Consider the following 18,565-nt stretch of genomic DNA (forward strand, 5'->3'; position numbering starts at 1 on the left):
ATAAGTTGATTTTCCGTATTCGAGTTACTTAAAGTGATGTCCCGGAAAAGGAAGATTTGAAAATGAGGCAATTTTTATATAATTCATTTAAAAAAAATACCCATTTTTCCGCAATGTTTTTTAGAAGTATTTTTCGGGGCGTTACAGGATACTATAGTTGTGGACTATTCTGACAAAGATCATTTGATTGGTGAGAGTCTGATTCATAATATGAGTATATATAAGTACGACAACACATGGAAATATCAAGAGGACTTTAACACCGTGAATCTTGACCCCTCTGGTGAGGATGATCAAGATGATGCTCAAGAGCCATTTGCTGCTAATCAAGGGGAGTCTTCTGGTCATGCATCACAAGAACTAGCTTTTGGACAAGCTTACATGGATGCTATGGAACAACGTCTCAACAACAGGATGGATCTTCACTTTCAGTCTCTGAAGGACTCATATCATACAGATCTGGAGAATTTTGAGGAGCGTCAGAATGCTTATATTGATAACCATTACCAATCCTTGAGGAATTTTGTTCAAACAACTGCTGACTCACAAAACAGAAGGTTGTGTGGTGAATTCAACAAGCTGGGTACCCTCATCAAGGGTGGTGGTAGCTCGATGATTCCTAACAACGAAAACCCTCCATCTCATCCCTAGTTAGGAGTCCTTAGAGCTTTAGTTTTATCCTTCCTAGTTTATGGACCTTGTTGTTCCTTGTTACCATCCTAAGAACTTATCTTTTATTTCATGCTTTTGCTTTTATATGGATTGTAATAACTCCTATCTTGTGCTAAATTACTGCATCGAAATTTGACAATGCTTTTAATTATTTCAAATTATCTTTATCACGCTTGAATGGTAATTATGTTGCAAATAGTATACTCTTATGTTTAATGGATCTTGATCATGTTTGATATATTTAACAATATTGAATGCTTATGCATGCTGCTGACTGCTCAAATATATCAAATGCTTAATCATTCCATGCTTAATATGAGTAAACATAGCCTTTCATGCCATTAAATCTATTATGTTGTTGTTTACTGTCCATTTAATCGATTAAGTCCTGCTGTTAATCGATTAAATGATTTATAAATGTGCATTTGTTCAAGCTTCTTACAGCTGGTTGATTGATTAATCATCGAAAAATTAATTGATTAATTACAGTCTGTCATAACTCTAATAACTCTTCTGAATTTTGATTAGAATTGAATACTTGTATCTATTTGATAATATTAAAAGGGGGAGAAAGGTTGCTTGTTGTGTTAAATGTATTTTGCAGGTTGTTGTATATAGCCTCCGTAATATAATTGCTTACCTAAGGGGGAGAAAAGGCACTTCAACTTTGAAACTTTGAATAACAACCATCATGCAAACTCATCGTCAAGCTAATTCATCAAATGTTTTGAACTATTTTGATGTGGTATTTGTCATCATCAAAAAGGGGGAGATTGAAAGTGCAAAGTGTCAAGAATAGCACTAGCAATGCTTTGCCTATGTTTTGATGAAGACAAGGTTTTATTAAAGCTTGAAGATGGCTCAACAATCAACATGCCTAGAGCTCATTGGTCGTATCTAGACTAGGATATATAAATAGAGTCATTATTCTAAGTAGTTTGGGATGTGTGCTGTAGTAAGTGAGTATAGGTGAGGTGAACCTAGGTGCAAGTCTCTCAAGCCATTATAATTGTCATATCACATCCATGAAATATATCATCTAGTTAATTGTATGTTCATGCATTAATCATACATGTTATATGTGCATATTAGGCATAATATAATTGCTAAAACATGTATAGGAGTTAAGTGTAACATATGAGAAGTTTACCTTTTGAACCACATTTTTTAATATGCTGGTGAATCGATTAACGTGGTGACTTAACCGATTAACTCAACTGTTTTTCTGTTATATCAGTGCTTCTGTTATAACTGGTTTCTGTTTCAATTCTGTTGCACTAGTTAATCGATTAACGGGTTACCTTAATCGATTAACAAGAATGTTTTGTGTTATAACTGATTTCTGTTTTAACTGCTTAACTGATTGCAATGAATTTAACTGTCAAAACTGCCTAGTATAAGTTGAGGCAACTTCTAGAAAATTGTAGCATTGCATTCCATTGTATAGTATTGATTTAGAGAGCATATTTTGTTTTTGCATTCTATTTTTGCAAGAGAGTTGCATGTGTGAGGAAGAGAGTGTACCATGCCTTATTGAGTCTTTGATTTGCATACTGTTTTTCATATGCTTATTCTCATCCTTATCTTGCTCACATGTTCATGCATTATTTGTAAACATTCTTAGAGAGATATATTGATTACCTTTTTTTGATTAACTCACATGTATTTGATGGCTTGAGTGAATTGTGAGTTAATCAAGCATTATTGTACTTTGTGGACCGCAAACGAACCATGATAAAAATCCATCTTTGCACGTTGTTCTCTCCTTAAATCTTCTTTACTTTTCTTGTTGTTTCAATTAGAGTTAATAGCTGATATTTTGCATAATTGTACTCTGCCATATGCTTGTTAATATTGCTTAAAAATATCTGATTTATCTCAGTTCATTTGATTTTAAATAACTGTGCAATTTGCTGTTCTGATCATTCTGTTTTGCGTGTGTGTTAATCGATTAAGACCAGTTGTTAATTGATTAACTAGGTTGTTTCCAGAACTGGGTTTCCCCCTTCCAGGTGTTCCTTGGCCACTAATACCTACCAGTATCATGACTGAACCTGAGTATTAAACATAAGCATTTGATATTGTACAATATCTAGGGATCGATTGAGATCTTATATCAATGTATCAACTTCTTGTTATAATTAGTCTTTCGTTGTTTAAAGCAACTCATCTATCCTAGAATAAATGAGATGAAAATTTTCCAGTATTGAAAATATAAACTATTAAATGACCTAGTTCATCTTTTCAAAATTGTGACACCCTCATACTATATAAAGATGGCTCACAATGAATTGAGAAATTCATTCAAGAGTGCATAATTGATCAAGTCTCAAGTGTGGACAATTAATTAAGTATGAGGATGTCAATTATTAAAGTGGCCTTCGTATTGGTCTTCATCTTGACATCAGGTTAGAAATTTTGTTTTACTTTCAACCCTCATTGTGTCTCTTGTCCCAAGGTATGGAACTAAATCTATATCCTAAATTATTTTCACAATACTCCAATTATTCATCCAAATTTACTTGTATTGTATGATATGGATTTTGTTTTCTTGTATTATTTATGTGAATATAGATATGTGCAAAGATTTAAAAGCGCGGGTCCCATTGTGCATTTTCCTTGTCACTCTGATTTAGAATGTCAAAGAACTTTTGGTCCTAGTTTCAAATGTATTGGCACAGATTGTGTTCCACCACTACTGTTTAACAAAATCCGCATCCAAGCATCCAAAGAATGAGTATCAAAAGTGGGTGGTGGACTAATAAAATGGTGATAAGGATGGGTTACATCTTATTATTATGTAATATCAAAGTTTACAAAGTCATGAAATATTAAATAAAACTTAAGATTTAAACATTTTCCATAATCATAATCTTATATATAAATGGATTGCATATTATCATAATTTAGATGATATCCAATATTACGTAGTCCAATTGAAATTGAGACATGGAGGCAAGTTCTTCCATTTTAGATAAGATATACTCATATATGACCTTAGAAATATTTACCATTTAATGTGAGTAAAAGCAAAATCCTCGTCTAAGAATTGAAATTATTTCTGAATAAAATTATTAATAAAATTATCAAATGTTTATTTCATTGTCGTATTTTAATAATGGAGTGTGCAATACAGTAGAAGGTTTGAACTCATATTATTACGTAATATCCAAATGTATATATAAAAGCTTATGAAAATGAAGAATTAAATTTGAACTTTTTTACATTTTATAATCTTTCCTCATGTATTTTTTGATTTTATGTAATAAATAATAAATTGACCATAGATATGAGTAACATGCTCTATCTTTGTGAAAAATTTAATCTCAAAAATAATTAAAATACTTCTTTTTTATTACAAAAGTGTAATTCCCATTGACCATACCAAACATGAATATACATGGTTAATATTTGAGATATAAAATCAATTTTAATTAAAATTTAACATGTGTAACTTAATACTATGATCTAAATAAATGTAACGAAATTATTACTTAATTTTATGAATATTATAAATTTAAAAGGTTAATATACTCATATGATATATTATTTATATAAGAATAACATCTATTTCCTATTTAATTTTTCATATTTATTTATGATTAATGAAATTCAAGAAAGCATTAATAGCTAAATATTTAATTATATCCTTATAGCTAATTAGGGATGACAATGATATGGTGAGTATGGATAGTGCATTCTCGTACCCATACTCTCACCTTTTACAGGTACCCTTAACTATAGTAGATAATTATGGATATCTAACGTATTTTCATGTTCAAATATATATTTATATATTTATAATAATTAATATATATGACAACATACCTAGCATAAAAACACTAAGGGTATATTTATTTTGGTGGTTTTTGTTTTCATTTTCAATGAAATGATAGAAGGAGGGTGAAAACATGTTTGCATTGTTTTCTTCATTTAATATATCAGAAAAGATGAGTTTCATTTTCATAAATTTTGAAAATGAAAAATGTCAAATTTTGCATAATGAGGGAATGCCATTTTATTGAAATTTTTAAGACTTTTGTTACTCCATTCGTTTCATATATTTTGATGTTTTAATTTTTCCATGTTATTTCAAATCTTTTGATGTTTTGGAAACTCCACAGCTTTATATTCCACTTTTCAACTATATCCTTATTTACTACTCCTCTTTTCACCATATGTATATTTATTTATTTTTACTTTAATTTTCAATGTACATTAAATGTGGCTATTTTAGTCGAAATGTATCCAATTTTTATATGACTTAATATTTTTTAAACTAGGTGCATAACTTTAGAACATCAAAAGATGTGAAATGGTGGAAGTATATTTTTCAATTACTCTCTCCACTAATAAAAACACTAAAATCAATCAATGGGTACCTCTATCGTCTAGACCACCACACAATATCATAATAGAATTTATTTTTCATCTCTCAATATAATAACTTTTCTTGTGCCCTCTTATGATATTCTTGAAATACTTTGATGATGGGCATGATAATATAAGACTTTGGGTAGAAAATTGATGCCTCTTGAAGTTACCTTAACCTTAATTAAATAAAAGAATACTTGTATATTACTAATTTATTTAAACTTTAACTTTTTTGGAGAGCACTTATAATTGTATGATGTTTGTTATGACTTTTGGACACATCTTAGTGGAAGCTAATAACCAAGTCCAACAATTAAAGGATTTCAACATTGTTGACCTAAAATCTGTTGTAAAAGAAAATACAAGTAACAAATATGTATGCATCCTATGAAATCATTGGTTTGACTACTTTGGTGATAATTAAATTTTAAAATTCAATTAATTGCAATGGTAATTATCTTGATTTGTGAAGTTTAGAGTGAATGATTTTGAAAATAAAAATGATAATAACAAATATGTTACGAGGAAATGAAACTTGTTTTTTTGAAAATGAAAATAAGAAATAGAAAACATTTTTTAGAGTGCAAAGTGTCAAGGATAGCACTAGCATTTCTCTGCTTATGTTTTGATGAAGACAAGGTTCTATTAAAGCTTGAAGATGGCTCAACAATCAACATGCCTTTTGCTCATTTGGTCATATCTAAACTAGGACATAATTTGAGTCTATATTCTAAGTAGTCTGGGGTGTGTGCCGTAGTAAGTGAGTATAGGTTAGGTGAACCTAGGTGCTAGTCTCTTAAGCCATCTTAATTGTCATATCATATCCATGAGATATATCATCTAGTTAATTGTATGTTCATGCATTAATCATACATGTTATATGTGCATATTAGGTATAACATAATTGCTAGAACATGTATATATGTTGTGCATAACATATTAGAAGTTTACCTTGTGAAACATGTGCATTAATGTTCCAGTTAATCGATTAACGTGGTGACTTAATCGATTAACTCAACTGCTTTTCTATTAAATCAGTGTACTTTGTTTGAACTGTTTTCTGTGTCATTTTGTTGCATGGTTAATCGATTAACGTGGTGACTTAATCGATTAACTCAACTGCTTTTCTATTAAATCAGTGTACTTTGTTTGAACTGTTTTCTGTGTCATTTTGTTGCATGGTTAATCGATTAACGTGGTGACTTAATCGATTAACTCAACTGCTTTTCTATTAAATCAGTGTACTTTGTTTGAACTGTTTTCTGTGTCATTTTGTTGCATGGTTAATCGATTAACGTGGTGACTTAATCGATTAACTCAACTGCTTTTCTATTAAATCAGTGTACTTTGTTTGAACTGTTTTCTGTGTCATTTTGTTGCATGGTTAATCGATTAACGTGGTGACTTAATCGATTAACTCAACTGCTTTTCTATTAAATCAGTGTACTTTGTTTGAACTGTTTTCTGTGTCATTTTGTTGCATGGTTAATCGATTAACGTGGTGACTTAATCGATTAACTCAACTGCTTTTCTATTAAATCAGTGTACTTTGTTTGAACTGTTTTCTGTGTCATTTTGTTGCATGGTTAATCGATTAACGGGTAGTCTTAATTAATTAACTAGTCTGTTATTTGTTATAACTGAATTCTGGTTCAACCGTTTAACTGTTTGCAATGAATGTATTCGCCTAAGCACCATGCTATAAATAAGAGGCAACGTTCAGAAAACCATAGCATTGCATTCTATTATATAGGGTTGTTTAGAGAGCAGTTTGCATATTTGTTTTACTGATTTTGCAAGAGAGATTGCATGCGTGAGAAGAGAGATATTATGTTGTTTTGATTTCTATCATTTGCTTACTGTTTTGCATAATTCTATGTTCATTATTATCTTGCTCACATGCTCATGCATTAGAAAGATTGTTAGAGAGATTATCTGTATACTGCTTTTGATTAACTCACATAAATCTTGATGGCTTAATTGATTAGTAAGTGGGTTAGACTTTGAGTCTTTTTCTTGTAATATTCCAAGCATTATTGTGCTTAGTATACCTTGTTGTTTAATGTGTTTTTTGTGTATTTCTGGATTAGTCTCTTAGTGTGAGATCACCACATATATTGAGATTCTTCACAAGGCTAGGAGGTCTTGATTTGAGGACAAGAATCTTGGTTGAGGCTGTTTCGCGAGAAAGGTTTTCTCAGGCAAAGGGTAGAGTCAAACCAAGGATTTAAGGGTCCTAGATTTCAAGAAAGAAGCGTCCTATGTGCTTGTAATTGAATTGGTGTGTGTATTCATAATGTATCTCAATATTGTGAAGAAGAAAATCTCCCTAGATCAGAAGGGGAGGCCTGGATGTAGTTTGCAGTGGACCACAAACGAACTAGGATAAAAATCATTTTGTGCACTCTTTTTCTCTCTTAATCTTCTTTAAGTTTCTTGCCATTATAAATTGAATCTGCAATTAATATTCTGGGTATTTGTTTACTGCCATATGCTTAATATTTGTGCGTAAAAATATCTGTATTATATATGTTCAATTGTGTTTAAATAACTGTGCAATTTGCATGTCTGATCATTCTGTTCTTTGCAATAGTTAATCAATTAAAGCATGTTGTTAATCGATTATCTGGGGTGTTTCCAGTAGTTAGGTTATTGGTTCAAGAAGTGGTGATCCTAGGCCACTGATACCTAACAATTTTTTGAATCAAACACACCCTTATTAGCCTTTTTAAATATTAATTCCTTTTTATATCAATATTTTGAATATTCTTATGAAAATTAAGTGGTTTAGTTAATATATTTTGTTTCACTGAATATATCAAAAATTAGATATATTTTATAATATCACCTTCATTATTATGAGTCACATATTCACTTTTTCTATTCTAATTAGTATTTTGGTAATAGAAACAACTAAAGCAATTAGAAAGAGAAAATAATCAATGCACTCACCCTTAAATAACTTTTTACACTTTCTAGATATTATTATTGTTTTTATGTCTCTCTTAAATAAAATAGTAATACACATGAATGATGAATGAGAGATAAATAATAATAAACATAGTAATGCATAATTCATATCATTAACTGTAATAATTTTAATTATTTTTTATGCTCCTTGATAATTATTAAATGTTTTTAAATTCATACAAAAAGTTTCTCATTAATGCATGAATACTACAGCTTCAAATCCAAGCAGTATTATATATTTATATATTCTATACAAATATTCTAGAATAAATGTTTGACTTTTAACAACATCAAATTTATCTTTAAATAAGCGAGATAATAAGTTTAAATTTTTAAAAAATATAAAGTATTAACTTGTATAAATTCAACTTTTGATTCTATTGTACAATGTACACTCTTCTTTTTTGTTAAATAAGGTACCACGTCACCTTATTGATAAGATACTAATATCTTTTTAAATGAGTGATAATCATTTTCAACAAATGTCACTTGTAGGAATTAATTGAGTCAGGCCTATGCATGTGCGTCACACATATCCTATAATTAACATGGCACAAAAATTTTTACCATCACATTTGTTTTTAATTTTAAACAAAAATATCAATACTGGTGAACATGTGAATTTTTTATTTTATTAATTACTATATTGCACATATTATACTTTATTAATTGTAGTAATCATTATATTATACTATCGGAGGCATCCTAACAGATCAGTAGACTTGAACCTTTTTCCTACATGACCTGATCAATTCAGGGTTAGAGCAACACATTTATCTTAGAATAAGTGACAGGAAATTTGCATGTGTTGAAAGTGTAAATTATTAATTGATCTTAGTGTGACTACTTATACTTTGCACAATGATATAAACCATATGTAAAAAATAGTATTAATTGGCAATAAATAAACAAAATTATGTATGTAGAAATCTAGAAAATTTATTTTTGAAAGTCAAAATCAATTCCTGTACTGATCTACAATTAATGTACTGGTCTGCAATTCATGTACTAATATCTTTTGAAATGAGTGATTATTTCTCTCAACAAATATCACTTATGAGTATTAACATAGCCAAGCCTATGCATGTGTGGCAAGTGTGCCACACATGACCTATAAGTAATGATGGCTAATTTTTTTACATTCGCACATCATTTTTCTTTATTAATTATTGCATTTCAGGTATGAATTTATTAACAATGTTACTAAAATGAAAAAAATATATTGGGCTCCATGATCTTCATACGAAATGTGAATAAAAATTAAAGATTATTAAGAATGTGAGTAAAAATTAAAGGTCATACAAAAAATGAGAGTATTCGAGGATCATAAAGAATGTAACTAAAAAGTAAAAAATATATTGGACTCAAGTCTACAATGAGTAACAACAATAAATGAGCAAGAAAATAAAATGTATTATGTAACACCGTGTTTTTCAGAACACTTTTAATTAAGTAAATAATATTAATAGTTTAATTATAGAAATTAATGAGTAATGTTTTAGGCTAAACCTCTGTTGAGTTTTAGTCTTGTATTATAACTTTCTTGCTTGCCCTATTTTTTCAAGATTTTTGGAGAATAAAAGTTTCCAAGACGATTTCGCGTCGTTTTATTGAGTTTTCGCCCAGTTTTTGAGTTCCTTAACTCGGAATCGAATTCCAATTTCGCCGTTGGCTTTGAAATATTAGTACTAGTCAAAATAGACACCAAGTTTATCCGTAAATCATCTCTAGATATTTTTCACCTTGAAATTTAAGTTTCGACGTTACGGGCAAATGTCCTAAATCTGGAGATTGTATATTTCCGGACGAAATTATCCGAAAATGTTCAGACATGATGTTTATCGAGAAATTATATCATATCAATAAAGTTAGAAGTCATCATTTCATGAGTCACTTACTTGTTACACAAGTAATGCAAAAGCTTCCAAAAGCCCCTAAATAACACAACAAATCCTCTCACTCCACCACCATTAGACACATCACCTATGCTAGTCTAAATCTACTTACTTTGCATTAAATTTGCTGATTTGATGAGGGTGAGGCTCTCCTATAAATACCTCACCCCATTCTCTCATTTTTACACTAAATTCCCTATACAAACTAAGGTAGTCTTTTATTTTCTCTTCTTCATCTTCTTCTTATACTTCATAGAAAGTTATGAGCTTTTATTATGTTGTTCATAAAGTAGAGTTTATATTTGATCTTTAATTATTTTATGAAGGCATAACTAAAGGGGGTGATAATAAAATCATATATACCCTACTCCAAACAACAAAATAGAAATGGAAATCGCTCCTAGCGGCTAGCTCCCGTGTCGGCGGGTGCGCTAGAGCACTCACTCTGGTCCTCCTCCATCTCAGAGTCGGAGGAGAGTTTTATAAACTCAATGGAGTCCTCGATGCAGATTGACTCCACACAATCATTATCTTCAGCTGTTGGGTCCTCCTCCTCAACCGCCATCTCCTCCTCTGGGTCATAGGAAGAATGATGCGACAAAGTCACCACCCTTGCATTCGCCTGGGGTTCTGGCATAGGTCGTTGAGCGGCTCTCCTCCATGGTGGGGAACTGATCACGTCATCCCAAGTCCATCACCTCCTGGATGCCCCTGCAGCATTTGGTCTGTGAGGAGTCACAGATTGAGTCGATGGCACAACAGGTGCCGGCCTCCGATCATGCAATGTAAAGGAAGCCTCCAGCTCCTCATGATGGTATGGAAAGTGCATCATAGATCCATTGCATACCATATCCAACTCTAAGGCACAACGCCTATGTAGGTGTGCTGATCTCCCTCAATCCTCCATGCCCCCTCCTGGGATATCGAGAAGTGGTAACTCCGAATCCTGGAAGAAGGATCCATCTGAGCAAAATGCGAATAAAATAAAAATAGAAAGAAAAGGGAGTAACATATTTAATGAATATTACTCATTGACGGCGTGGAATTACAGAGAATATCACATCCAGATAGACACACCTAACATACACAATATATATATCACATACATAAATGCAAATGATGAATGATGTTAGAACTCAAATCATGAGGATCAATATCTACGAGCTCAATATATGAATGTTATGTTTATTTCATCCATCCTTACACCAATATCCTCCCAATAAACTATTTGGAAATAATCGAGAGTGCAGGTCCCATAACAAGCCGATTTAAACGCACCAAACTATTCCTCGCAAGGATATATGATCGATTTGTTCCAAAGAACTGTTCATTTTAGGATAATGTCATATCAAACACTTTCCGGGCATCCCTCTCATCGATCCTAGTATCAAAGAGCGGTTGTCAGAGATCGTCTAGTTTGCGTTGTGAGAACTGTCTGATCCAGAAGAATACCTCATCCAGGAATACAAGAGACTCGTCTCACCTAGACTCTCCCTCAAGACTTTGTTGACGAACAACTGCCATCGCCGTCCCTCCCAACATCTCGGGGCTCGTTCATCTCCCGTAAATTTCCTCTCCACTACTTAATTATCCATAATGAGTATGCACACTAATCGAGGTTAGCCGATTAAATATTTTAATCATTCTTTTACCTGATCGGACCAACCTAAGACATCTTCCAAAGGAATGCTTCTTGTGGGACCTGATCTTCTGTCATCACGTAATAGAGGAATAACATCCTTACCACTATGAACCATCGTTGAATATCCTAGACGTCCACATGGCCAAGCCTCTTACGGTCAGATGACCTTGCTGCATGGTATCATGTCATCCTTTTTGGGCATTGCCCTAATCACGACATCACAGTCAGAAACCTTGCCCTAAATAGGCGCAAGAACAAAGGTACTTGTATAAGTTTGTCAATTTGGGCACCAGACTCAATCATCTGAGCCATGGTCTTTCCCAAGTGTAAAAACACTTCACACCCAAGCTAGGGCTATTTCCTAAGCAATCAAACAATCAGACACATTCAAAAATATTGTATGTCTCTCTCTCAAGCGACAAATTCATCAAAATAGACTTAGTTCTCTGCTTGGCTCTCTCCAAAGCGGGGGACTGTCGCTCAAGCAACAAATCCATAAAAAACTGGTCAAAATACCCATCTGGTCCTTGCCTGGGTGAGCCAGCCTCACCTAGGCGATAAACATTGCCTCATCCACTGCTTCTCCCTCGCCTAGGCGAGGCTGGCTCACCCAGGCAAGGGTAGTCCAGTTTACAGGACTATTTCCTTGCCCTTTTGGGCTACCAGATCAAAAATCTCCGTTGTTTTCGATCCCTACGCGTTTTAGTTTCTCAAGTGGTGTTCCTTCATGGATAACTAACACAATACTTGATATTTTAAGCTATCCTAAGCATACAACTTAAGAAAGTATCCGTACAAAATCCAGGCACGCAAATATTTAATTAAGTATGGTTTTCTTAATACACAAATATAACTCCAAACTTTTGAGATAGTTTAGGAGATTCGGGTATCATATTCGGACACCACTATGTCACGATGTATTCTCCATCACCTTAGATTTTCGTGTGCTTGATTTCCTTTACGTGAGAGTGGGTTGGTTGTCCAACTTTGAAAGCTTCAAAACTAAACACACGAAAACAATTTAGTGATTTGCGAATTAAATTTTTACATGATAACCCTAAGGTAAAAATATTGTTTAACACTTTAATCCATTTATGAACTCAACAACTTTCACCCATCCGGTCCTAGATTCATATTTTTGAACCATCCTTTATCCTCGAAAGTCTTGTTCTCGATTTCCAACGTTTTCCATGGTAAGTTTTTAATAAAGTTTACACTTTTATCACCTCATAGATTTATATTTTCATGGAGACTTTTTAAGCCATACTTCACCATTTAAGGTAAGTTTCTTAATCCAAGTCCACACTTTTTAAATCAATATCTCTCACGTTGATCTTACCACTTTAAAGTAAGTCATCTTAAGTAGATTCCATATTTTGCATAATAGGTTTCCATGGTCATTTCAATACCTTCTTGATAGTGTCGATCTTATACTTAAACAACATTTAAAATCAACATTTCTTATGTTCATCCTATAACAAATTTTCATGGAGACTTTTTAAGCCATACTTCACCATTTAAGGTAAGTTTCTTAATCCAAGTCCACACTTTTTAAATCAATATCTCCCAAGTTGATCTTACCACTTTAAAGTAAGTCATCTTAAGTAGACTCCATATTATGTATAGTAGTTTTCCATGGTCATTTCAACACATTCTTGATGGTGTTGATCTCATACTTAAAAAAATATTTAAAATCAACATTTCTTAAGTTACACTTACCACTTTAAAGTAAGTTTATCTTAAAAATGTTCATACCATAACTAATCAACCATCAAAGACTTCATAACACTTTAAATTTATAAAGTCAAAACTTTTATAAGTCATCTTTTATCCTAAATCATTACTTGAACATGAAAGTCAAAGAATATCATTTAATAATCAAAGTTTTAACTCATAATATTTTAAAACAATACTTTTTCACAAAACTCATCCATAAACATTTTGGATTTCAAAGTTAGAAACTAAACTTTTAAAAACATATAGGCCATGATTTAGACCTAATGCCAAGGAAAATTTTGATTTTTCATCTTATCATTAAACACTTTGAAGGTTCCTTTGATAACAAAATCATCCCCTTTGAAACACAATCAAATATCAACATTCAAAATATACTATTCTAAACTTGTCCAATGCTATGGTTTTTCAAGCCAAAAACAAGTGGAAAAATCCCAACTTTGAATGGTTAGAAAATTCCTTAAAGGTTCCTTTGATATACAAACCATCACCTTTAACCATGTTCAAATACCAACAAAAATACAAACTTTTTAAACATTAAAAACAGCCTCATTAACACAAAGAGTTCATGGTTTTAAAATAACTTTCTAAGTTCAAGAAAGTATCTATTTATAGTTTTGCACATAAAAAGAGTTAGGAAGATTATTAGAAAATTTCAACGGTTGAACATATTCATACATCATACTAAAATTTCATAAGCATCTAATGGTTAGATCTTAAGAGATGAAGAAATCAAAATGAAGAACTACCTTGAGAGTTCTTTAGAAAATGCAAAGTGAAGAAAGAGTGTAAAATGCCAAACGTATTCTCTTAGTTAGGATTTGGCTGCTTAAAGAGAGAAATCTGATTTGGGGAGGGAAAAAGTCAAAGGTTTTTCAAAAAGTAGTTTGTATAAGAGATAGGTGAGTGATTTAAGGGATTTTATGTAAGAGGATATGTACTTTTGCTTGTGTAATAAACAAGCCTCTTACATGAAAATGATGTCACCATTTGAGAGAGACGTTCTCAATTAAATCATGCCCGATTATTGTCGGCTAATACTCGGTCGAATATTAAAAATCTCCCGATTTCGGATTACGATTAAAACTTCGAAACACGGAAGGCATGGCAGCAAATGAGGAAGATTGAGCATGAAACTCATAAGGTTGAGATTCATGAGGGTTAGAAGGGGCAGGTTCTGATTGTTCAGCAAGAGTAGTTGGTCTATCAGTTCTATGCTTATAGGTGCGGTCATTAGGATTGAAAGAGTAGCCCATTTTGTGGATCACGTCCACATCAATATGGCTTTCATGAAGATTAAGAGAGACCTTGGTTTCACGGAGATTAAGATGTCCAGTAGATGGGATATCTCTATTCTTAACAGTCTCACCAAAGCCCTATTGCTTACGCATTTCTATTTCCCCTTTTGAAATTCTACATAGAGAATAGTAAAAATCTTTTCGATCGTAGTTATCCCATTCATAAACAAGGCTGAAACCTATTGCGCTACCTTGAGTGGGTATGTTACAGCACAATGAACTAAAAGTTTTCAAATCCAAAACAATGTCTTTTCCTTTCACATAGGAAGTAAGACGACTTTTCCGGAAGTTCAAGTTGCATTAAAATACTCTAACAAGTTCAGGATAAATATCATTTGATTCACAGCAAAAATCGAAAAGGTTTTGTTGTCGTAAATGATAAGGAAAAATAAAATCTTCAAACTCAAAATTCCCTACATTACTATATTTTGGAGTAAATATGCTTTGTCCATGAAAGTGCTCCTCGAAGACTTTGCGTTATTCATCATTTGCGAGAAGTCTTGCTAAATCCAGAGGTTTAGACTCCAAGGATGAAGTCCCTTTCTTCTTTTGAGTCATGTTAGTGTGTTGCTTCTTTGTTCTTGAAGAAGTTGCCATGGATTAGGTTTTTGAAGGTTTTTAGGTTTTTGGGTTTTGGACATTTGTGGGTTTTTGATTTGGTCCACTAAACACAAAAATGATGGTATAGAAGTGTTTAGAATTTAAAATGTGATATGCATGGACACAAAAATCACTCAAAACGGATGAAAAATGAAGATTTTAGGGATTGAGAGGGTTGAGCACGATTTGAGGAAGAAGATGAGTTTGAAAAAAATTGAAAATGCTGAAAAAACACATATATAACTGCATAGAGTAATCGGTTACACAGTTTTAAAAATTTTAAAATTTTCAAACAGCAGGTTTGTGTAATCGATTATGTACCCTGAGTAATTGGTTCACAAATTCCATGTTTAACCCTCTAATCGGTTACTCTCCAGAGTAATCGATTACTGACCCCAGAAAAAACTTATTTTTTCGCATGTTGATGCTATAAAAATGATTTTTAACCCAAAATTTGAAAGTGTTAAACATAAATAAGCACTTTTAAGTACAAGTAGGCATGAGATAAACATAATGAAGCACACATATAATCATATAATCATGTTAAGATTGGTAAGCTTCATCAAGAATGCCTAATTCACGTCTAATTTTATAAAAAGGTTCTTTAGCCAAGAGTTTATTGAAATATCTGCTAGTTGGTTATGCGTATAAACGAATTCTACAGATACGTCTTTCTTTTGAACATGGTCCCTTAGGAAGTGATGCCTTATATCTATGTGTTTGGTTCTAGAATGCATAACTGGATTCTTTTTGAGGTTTATAGCACTAGTATTGTCACATTTTAGATGAGTGCAACCTAAGTCTAAGCCATAATCTCATAATTGTTGTTTAAGCCACAACACTTGGGCACAACAACTAATCTCATATATATTCAGCTTCAGCAGTGCATCCAGCAAAATCTGAATCCAAATAACAAATCAAATCACATATACTTCCTTTTGGATACAGTAATCCAATGTTAGTTGTGCCTTTAAATTACTTCATGATTCTCTTAACAACAACTAAGTGTAATTCTTTTGGTTTAGATTGATAGCATGCACACAGACATACACTAAACATGATATCAGGTCTACTGGAAGCTAAATATAAGAGAGATCCAATCATACCTCAATACTTTGATGTTTCAATGCATTTTCCAGCTTTGTCTATATCGATGTAAGTACCAGATCCCATAGGAGTAGCTATTGGCTTGAAGTCATCCATATCAATTCTTTTCAGAAAATCTCTATAATACTTGGATTGACTTACAAAAATGTCATTATCAAGTTGTTTGATAAGTAATCCAAGGAAGTAATTCAACTTCCCCCTCATGGACATTTCAAACACTCCTTGCATCATTTTGCCAAAATTACTATACAAAAATTGATTAACTCCCCCATGATCGCTTCGTATAGCTGCGATTTTTAGAGATTTTTCATTCTGAACTCTTTTAGCATAAATGCTAAAGGCTTGGAATGCCTCATTCTTATGAACTAAGAATAGAGTCCAAGTATATCTAGAAACATCGTCCACTATAACAAGAGTATAATAATTTCCACCAAAAGTTTTTGTCCTTGAGGGACCAAATAAATCCATATGAAGTAATTGTAATGGTCTATCGGAAGAAACCATGTGCTTTGGTTTAAAAGAGGTTTTTGTTTGTTTACCCATTTGATATAACTGAAAATTAAGAGAACAAGCATATGCAAGTAATAGCCTAATAGCTTCAAGTCTAGCAACCAGAGTGAAGGTTTCATCAAAGTCTATACCTTCTTCCTAATTGTATCCTTGGGCTACTAGTATAGCTTTATTTCTAACAATAATACCATTTTCATCAGATTTATTTTGAAATACCCAATGAGTTCCTATGACATGCCTATTTTAAAGTCTAGGAACAAGTTCCCAAACTTCATTTCTCTCAAACTGGTTTAATTCTTCTTACATTCCAAGAATCCAGTGTTCATCCTTGATTGCATCATCAATCTTGGAGGGTTCTATTTGAGAGATAAAGGCCATGTTAAGACACGCATCTTCTAGCATTAAACGGGTAGTAATACCCTTGCTAATATCATTGATGGTGTTGTCAATAGGATGATCTCGACGAGTTCTCCATTCTTTTGGTAAATCAAAGTGAATATGCTATTCTTGAGAGGATAGATTATCATCCATTTTCAAATGCTCGGATTTAGTTGTAGAATCAATAATAGTCTTTTCATTAGAATGGGAACTTGGGAAGTCCTCTTCATCAAGAGTTAACCCATCCTTTAACACATGATTGGTTTCTTCAAAAGATACATGAACATATTCTTCCATGGCTAGAGTTCTTTTATTAAAAACTCTATAAGCTTTACTCGTAAGAGAGTAGCCTAGGAAGATACCTTCATCATCTTTTGCATCAAACTTGCCTAAGTTGTCCTTACCATTATTTAAAACAAAGCATTTACAACCATATATATGCAAATTAGAAATATTTGGTTTTCTACCTTTAAAGAGTTCATAGGGGTTTTTCTTTAGAATGGGTCTTATAAGAACTCGGTTTGAAACATAACATGCAGTACTTACTGCATCAGCCCAGAAAGATCATCACAATATTCTTCAAATGAAGAGTTTTGAAATTCTCCCCCATGATCACTTCTTATAGCAGCAATTTTTAGTGATTTTTCATTCTGAACTCTTTTAGCATAAATGCTAAAGGCTTTGAATGCCTCATTCTTATGAACTAAGAATAGAGTCCAAGTATATTTTGAAAAATCATCTACTATAACAAGAGAATAGTAATTACCACCATAACTTTTTGTCCTTGAGGGTCCAAATAAGTCCGTGTGTAGTAATGGCAATGGTCTATCGGAAGAAACCATGTGCTTAGGTTTAAAAGAAGTTTTTATTTGTTTACCCATTTGACAAGCACTACATAGTTTGTCTTTAACAAACTTCATTTTGGGTAAACCAACAACTAAATCTTTCTTAATGATTTTATTCAAATGGTCCATATAAGCAATTCTCCTATGCCAAAGCCATGCATCATGATTATCATTAGCAGCTAAACATGTTATTGGTAAAGAGGAGTCTATGTCAATCATATATATATTATTTATCCTCTTACCAATGAGTTTAGAGTTTTGAGAATTCATACTTTCGATGATGCACTTATCTGGGTAGAATGCCACATGAAAGCCTTTGTCACATAATTGACTTATGCTTTGAAGATTGTGCTTGAGTCCTTCCACATATAATATACCTTTTATGGTTGTTGAGGGTGGCTTTCCAATTCTACCAACTCCAAGTATTTTTCCCATGTTGTTATCACCATATGTGACATAGCCTTTGTCCTTTGGAGTGAGGTGTTGAAAGGCTTTTCTCGGTGTTTATTTTTATTTTAGTTGGGAGTATTCTCCTCTCAA

The 18,565-nt window shown here is 32.4% G+C and overlaps 1 long non-coding RNA gene across 1 annotated transcript; it reads left to right on the forward strand.

The window, feature by feature from the left end:
• LOC109360175 lies at positions 2,949 to 3,534 on the forward strand. Its single transcript, XR_002109128.1, has 2 exons — positions 2,949 to 3,080; positions 3,247 to 3,534. It is a non-coding gene; the product is annotated as an uncharacterized LOC109360175 (long non-coding RNA).

The sequence above is a fragment of the Lupinus angustifolius genome, chromosome LG11, assembly GCF_001865875.1.
Source record: "Lupinus angustifolius cultivar Tanjil chromosome LG11, LupAngTanjil_v1.0, whole genome shotgun sequence".
NCBI lineage: Eukaryota > Viridiplantae > Streptophyta > Magnoliopsida > Fabales > Fabaceae > Lupinus > Lupinus angustifolius.